Genomic DNA, 7796 nt, shown 5'->3' on the forward strand with positions numbered 1-7796 from the left:
TACCAAATACAGAACAACTGGCCGCTATTTGTAAGAGCGTATAATTGGCATATAAGGTGTTGAAATGAAACCAACCTGCATACTATTAAATAACATTCTTCTCTCTGCTTTGTTTCACAGAAGATAAATCTACTGAGTTTTCTTTCAGTGTTCTCATTTTTGGATGTAGTCTGGTGCCGAAACCCTGATTTTTGGTCGAACCCAAAAATTTCGGCCCCACAATGGTTCTCGGTGGTTTCTGTATCTTCAAAGCCTACTGAATCAGGATCTGCATGATGCCACCCTGACATCCTTGGGCATTTTAATATATTCAAGATGGCCGCCAAGATGGCCGCGAAACATGTAAATGGTAATATCTCAGCTCTATGAAATGTTATCAAAGTGATTTTGGTGTCATTTGCCAGGTAAACAGGGCCAAGAAATTCATTTCTTTCATTGACCAACATGTGCAACTCATAATTTGCATAAAAATCCAAGATGGCTGCCAAAATCACCTCAAAAACAGGTAAAATGCCATATCTCAGCTCCATGAGAAGTTGTTGGAGTCATTGTGGTTTCCTCTGCCACGTAAATGGGGTAAAGGAACTCATATCTTTCATTGCCTTATATGTACAACCCTTAATTTGCATAAAAAGCCAAGATGGCTGCCAAAGCGACATCCAAAAACAGGTAAAATATCATATCTCAGCTCAATGAGCAGCTGTTGGAATCATTTTGGTCTCCTTTGCCAGGTATATTGGGTCAAGCAATACATATCTTTCATTGGCTGACATAAACAACCCTTAATTTGCATAAAAATTTGCATAAAAATACAAATACCTGTTACAGTGTGTAAGGAGTCATATCTCAATACACTATGCCACTGATTTTGGTGTCTTTTGGTATGTTTTACGGGTCTTTTGTTATATTTGCTATAAAATCAAACAGAAAATCTGAAATTGATGCTTACAATCCAAGATGGCTGCTAAGCTTGTTTCCACAAGATATATCAAGGTATATCTTAGCTGAAATTGCATCCTAGAGACTAATACATTAAGGGTTTAAGGCTAAAGGATAAGTTTCTTTCGTTATAATAAATGTAAAATATTTCATTGACAGCCAAAATGACCACCCAATATCATTATTGTTGTGTTTGGTTAGGTTTTATTGGTCGCAGGGTTTTCATTGCTTGTTTTCTGCACTGGAAAAATCTTACATCTAATAAAGGGATTTCATCCCGCATTGTAGCTATAATGCTTTCCTAAAACATCACACCGTATCTTAATTTATCCAGCATCTTTGACACAAGGTTGTATGTGTTTGGGTCCGTCTAAGAGGTCATGGATTTCACATTTCCACTCATATAAATTGTCAAACCATCCATTTACATAAATTATATTATTCTTTTCTGACAGTAAAGATACCTTCATGTTATCCCTCTGAAGTTCTAACCTTATCTTCGCAACCGTCATGCTGCAAACAAGTTCATAGTTTCTGCAATACGGTCATCCGTAGGGGCATCACTAATACCGATGTCTGCTCTTGACACCCATCCAAAGCACTTTGAACAGTTTAATTTGAGTCCAATGACGTATATCCAATATTTATTTGGATTTTTGTTGTTTTTATAATTAAACATATATACACGTTGCTCCCCCAAAAGCAATCTTTTTCACTAGTTCTAATCCACTACCTGACATAAAAGTTCTATACTGATGAGCATGTGCATTTTTCCTTGTGTCTCGGAATGAAACGAAAAGTACATTGCAGACTAACCTATACTGTTTTGATGACTTGTACAAGCTTTTATCGGACTATGAAAAGAAACATACCAACAACCAAAAATGTATGCAGACAAAGAGCTACAACTGCTAGGTGACCATGCTTTGTCTTGTTGTGGTGCAGTGGGCTACATACTAGCCATTTGAGCCGCAACACACTAAAATAGCTTCTAAAAATAACGAGCGTAACAACTGGCACACACACATATATAACTTAGACATGAAAAAATGAAAAAAAGTTGATAAACATGTAATATACGCATATAGATATTCAGATTTATACATATATATCGCTTGTAATTGTTGATTTGCAAAACCTTTATTGTACTTTATGATCAAGATCCCAATTGGGATACGACTTCAATAAAGGATTACTTTACTTCACTTAAATGTATATATATAAATAAGGAACGGTATAGTGAACAAAGATCCAAGGAGTCAAACGAATTTCGTGACTTTGGTTGGCTGAAAAATGAATTAGTCAAATCGCTTTTCACTTTAAGTTTTAATCAAGGCTAATCAGCTCCTTCAAATGTGCATAAATTCATTCCTAATGGATGTACAGGTGACCATCCATATTCCACAGGAAGTTACAGGCCCTCTTTAACCCAAATGGCTGTGACATTTGTATTTTCTGGCAGTATAGTATAGCAAGCAACTGCCAATATAAACGGCCCTGCTAATAACAAAAGCGATGAAGATGAGAATCTTACCGAATCTTACAGTTCTGGTCGAAAACTTGTAAATGAGTATTTTGGTACATTGTTATAGATAAGTATTATAAAACGTGCCACCAAATGACAAATGGTACGTAAACAGTTCATGTAATGGGAAAAGTGTGTTCCTCGATACCTAAAATGCGGCTAAAGATTAAGAATCACTCTTAAAGATGATCAATGATAATATAAGTTAAGGCTACATGCCTGTTTTGCAACTCTTTTTAGGGCATCGATGATGTTTTGACTTCACTTTTGATATATGTTGGATTGTACAGTTTATATGCAATTGACCCTTCAAATGTATCAAAAGACACAAAAGTTGGTCTTGTGAGCTATTCAACAAATAGAGACATGATGTAATATTTTGACACCATTATTATCAGACAAGCTCTCTCTCTTTTTGTAATGTTCTTGGAAGCTTTTTTTCAGGTCAGATAACTGGAGATTCAAATTCTGCAACTGGATAAAACATGACCATACTCATCAAAATAGGTCTTAAGAATGCTTGATTGGTAAAGATGCAACTCACACCTTACTAATATTGGTGTTTGTAATGCAATTAAACTGCTCAAAGTGCTCTGAATTGTGTCAAACGCAAGAAGTTGGTATTTCTGCTGCCTATGAATGACACTATAGCAGAAACTAGAGACTTGTTTGCAGCATGACGGTTGTAAAGCTTAAGGTACAACGTCTGACGAATGACATTAAAAGTGGCAAAAGACAAGTATCTTTATTTTCAAAAGCAGTAAACCATGCCTGCAATGATAAAGGTATTCATAGAAGGCCTCTGCTACACCCACTTGCAGTCATCTGAGTGACTAAGTTGGTGCAAAGATAAACAAGACAGATGACTCAGGTTGGCTCAAAGACTACCAAACAAGTCACTTTATGCAAGTGCGAATGTATTCTCAGCAAATTCGCCTCGAATAATTGAAGCTCATGTATTGTGGTTGATTGGCAGATGATAAAATTACCATTGATGTTGTATGGAAAGATACAGTTCATTATCATTAAATTAAAATGGATGGTTTGACAATTTATGTGAATGGAAATGGGAATTCCATGACCTCTCAAACAGACCAAAACACACACAACTTTGTGTCAAAGATGCTGGATAAATTAAGATACGGTGTAATGTTTTACGAAACCATTATAGCGGCAATGTGGGATAAAATCCTTCCATTATAAGTAAGATTTTTTCCAATTCAGAAAACAAGCGATGAAAACCCTGCGTCCAATAAAACCTGACCAAACACAACAAAATAGGTCTCAAGAATGCTTGGTGGATTAAGATACGACTCAATGTTTTTGTTACATCCATTTGTGTGGCCATAGTTGATATTGGGTGGTCATTTTGGCTTTCAATGAAATATTTTACATTTAATATAACGAAAGAAACTTATTCTTTAGCCTTAAACCCTTAATGTATTAGTCTCTAGGATGCAATTTCAGCTAAGATATACCTTGATATATCTTGTGGAAACAAGCTTAGCAGCCATCTTGGATTGTAAGCATCAATTTCAGATTTTCATGGTTGATTTTATAGCAAATATAACAAAAGACCCGTAAAACATACCGAAAGACACCAAAATCAGTGGTATAGTGTATTGACATATGACTCCTTACACACTGTAACAGGTATTTGTATTTTTATGCAAATTTTTATGCAAAGTAAGGGTTGTACATGTCAGCCAATGAAAGATATGTATTGCTTGACCAAATATACCTAACAAAGGAGACCAAAATGGCTCCAACAGCTTCTCATTGAACTAAGATATGAAATTTTACCTGTTTTTGGATGTCGTTTTGGCAGCCATCTTGGCTTTTTATGCAAATTAAGGGTTGTACATATAAGGCAATGAAAGATATGAGTTCCTTTACCCCATTTACGTGGCAGAGGAAACCACAATGACTCCAACAACTTCTCATGGAGCTGAGATATGGTATTTTACCTGTTTCGAATGGGATTTTGGCAGCCATCTTGGATTTTTATGCAAATTAAGAGTTGCACATGTTGGTCAATGAAAGAAATGAATTTCTTGGCCCTGTTTACCTGGCAAATGACACCAAAATCACTTTGATAACATTTCATAGAGCTGAGATATTACCATTTACATGTTTTGGCAGCCATCTTGGCGGCCATCTTGAATATATTAAAATGCCCAAGGATGCCAGGGTGGCATCATGCAGATCTTATTTCAGTAGGCTTTGAAGATACAGAAACCACCGAGAACCATTGTGGGGCCGAAATTTTGGGGTTTTGTGTTTCGGCGCCAGACTAATGACAAAAGTATACATAACTGATACTTTATGTATTTGCTCATGAGATGTTTGTATTAGGGGCAAAGAATAAAACATGGTATTCGTTCTCAACAAGATTCAAGTTACACTTATTACGCCAAACTTTTGGAGTTTGGTTTTAAGGTGTACCAAATTAAGCAGAAACACGCAGCGGTATGTTAAACTTGTGCTTGGAGAGTACTCCATCAGTGTGATCGTAATAATCATGCGTGCGAGAGAATTCCGGCTCTATGAAATGTACATTTGGTGGACTGTTCGTGTGAAGGGTGGCGTAACTGTCGATCAGATCACACTTAATATGCTCAAAGAGTCAATGCATTTCGTGTGTTGAAGTAAATCAGAGAGAGAGAGAGAGAGAGAGAGAGAGAGAGAGAGAGAGAGAGAGAGAGAGAGAGAGAGAGAGAGAGAGAAGAGAGAGAGAGAGAGAGAGAGAGAGAGAGAGAGAGAGAGAAGACATGCAAAGAAAGAAAAACAAAGACAATAAAAAGTGGGACAGAGACAGAAACAGCAGGAAGCAATTTATCCGATTCAAATGATCTCACAACATTGTGTCCTAGAATAATCTCACTTCGTATGGCAATAAGGTGGAGGGAGTATAGGTTCGCATGTTCAGCGTACTCATGACACTCAAACAGGAACTAGACAATCTACTATAGATGTAGTTATACTGTTGTTGGTAGTCCGTACGATATACGCGTCCCTACCAAACATCGTGGGGGAAACCATTATAATTTTAAAATTACTCAAGAGATGGCGAAGATCAATTTTCCATTCCGAGCGTATAATGATATTGATTAAAAGTCCCAGTAAGTACTGAAGTCAAGCCGTAGCGGTTTACGATGGAAATAATCACGGTGAATAACAATGAATAACTATCACTAGCCATAAAAATCGATGAGACGAGTAATAAAATGCATCATCATGAATGTATTTACTTTCCAAACACATGAAAAATGAAAAGAATGGTGTAAGTTATATCGTAGCGCCGCCTTAACTTGATTTTCACACCTTTATATGAGCGTGGTCAATTAGGTTAATCAGCATTACAATTTTTTCGACATTGTCAAGGATTTAAATATCCGAATACAGTTATGAAACAAGAAAAAAAGAAGAAATGAAAAACTCGATAAATACACATTTCGACATGCAAATTCACGAATCGCTTTTTTTGGCAGAAAAAAACTGCGACCCTTTTATCGTACTTCGGTACACGGAACAGAATTAACCATTACGATTCGTTACACGGGGATCCATCTAATGTGCACGCCAAAGCTATGGCTTGACACCGAAACCATATCACGACCTGGATAAGAAACAAAATAAAATTCTATGGCATATACGCCTGAGAACACAGAATACGCACTATATAACGAAACAATCACTCATTCACAAAATACAATGACGTTATAATTTGGAATGTATTGCATACATTGGTCCGCCAGTCAGAGGAATATGGAGGCTGGGGGAAGAAGTATATCGAAGGGGCCGTAAAATATAGGTTATTTCTGCAGTAACAAAAAATTTATACCTAAACGATGCAACAACCAATTTAACAGAAATTCCCTTTATGAACTATTTATTCATGGCGTCAAATGCCACATATTTTAAGCAGCTTTACCTGTAAGCGCTTTAACACCAGCAAAGCCAAAGATACCGTTGAATATAATGTGTGACTCATTCTTCTTGTTTGTACTGTGCGCAACTCCTTGCTCTGTAACAGAGTACTGCAGCCGAATGCCTGCAACGTATTCTGAATATAAAATTATCATCATAATTCAGTAAAAACATGGTGCTACGATAAGCCAACTAGGTTTTTTTTCCCTATCAATTAATGGTATTTTTCTATCTGTGCAATATGAAGGCACCGCAGCATATATAGGTGTTGTTGACTCTGAGTAGCCTACGAGGCGGCAGAGATTGTGATATTGTATAACATATTTTATACCATACGGCTAAAACATAATTTTGATAGGTTCATGAAATACTTCTAGCGTTTTCCTTGCCGGTTTCAACTCTTTCACACCAACAAAGACATCAGTGACTAACCACTGCACTCGTTTCAACGATTCATTTCATTTGCCAAGGAGATGAACTCTTTCTTCAACCAACCCCCCAACCCCCAAACCACCCCCACCCAAGCCCCCATCGGCGTGATATTTGTAGCCAATCAATTCAAGAAAACGCTTTTCCTTTGATAGGAAAGTTCATAATATCAACAAGGTACTCAAGGCACGAGTATTAATACCAAAAAGGTAAAGCAATCTTGGCTTCGAGGAATATAAACCTATATGGATTCCTTTCAAGCGCCATGTCGTTCAGGGAATGCTAATCGTCTTCCAGAGCTTTTGGCGTAGCTTACAGTTTATGGTGACACCGACGCTGTCATGTTGTGGTTTTAAATAATTCAGCAATCATGTTGAACAAAAATATTTATTGATTAGCGAAGGCAAGAAAATAGCAAGATAGTGTTGAACGTTGATGATTGCTAAATTCATTTTTATTGCATAAAATACTGACTTATCGTCAGCTTTGTCTTCATTGATTGCCGATAGTCAAAAATCCTACTGGGAAAATAGCTCGTTCAAGGTAATCTTAGATAGAAGCTCAACAACATTATCCTGTGCGTCATCTTGCTCGATTGTCAACTATATATCATTAATATCTTAGCGACGGCTCTCAACAAATCGCCAACATTTGAAAGGGAGGTGTTTTGTTTCCAATTGGAGGCTATTTAAAAAAGCCTTGGTGCGCGTTTGTCGGTGCTTTCTGACGATTTAACAAGCTTGAAGGGAGTGATTTTCAGCGATTTCACACGATTATGGATCTTTCAACTTTCAGCCTCTTCTGATAAGTAAAATAGACTTAGTCTTGTTTACAGATTGGTCAGCGTCCCCCATAAGAATGTATTGCAGCAGTTGCGAATATGATTATGCTGAAGCGTCTGTCGTAACGAAACCGCCAAAGAAGTACACGATATGACATTCGCTGTCGACTCAATTCGCCCAGTAGACGAAGG

The sequence above is a fragment of the Ptychodera flava genome, chromosome 6, assembly GCF_041260155.1.
Source record: "Ptychodera flava strain L36383 chromosome 6, AS_Pfla_20210202, whole genome shotgun sequence".
In the NCBI taxonomy this organism is placed as follows: Eukaryota; Metazoa; Hemichordata; class Enteropneusta; family Ptychoderidae; genus Ptychodera; species Ptychodera flava.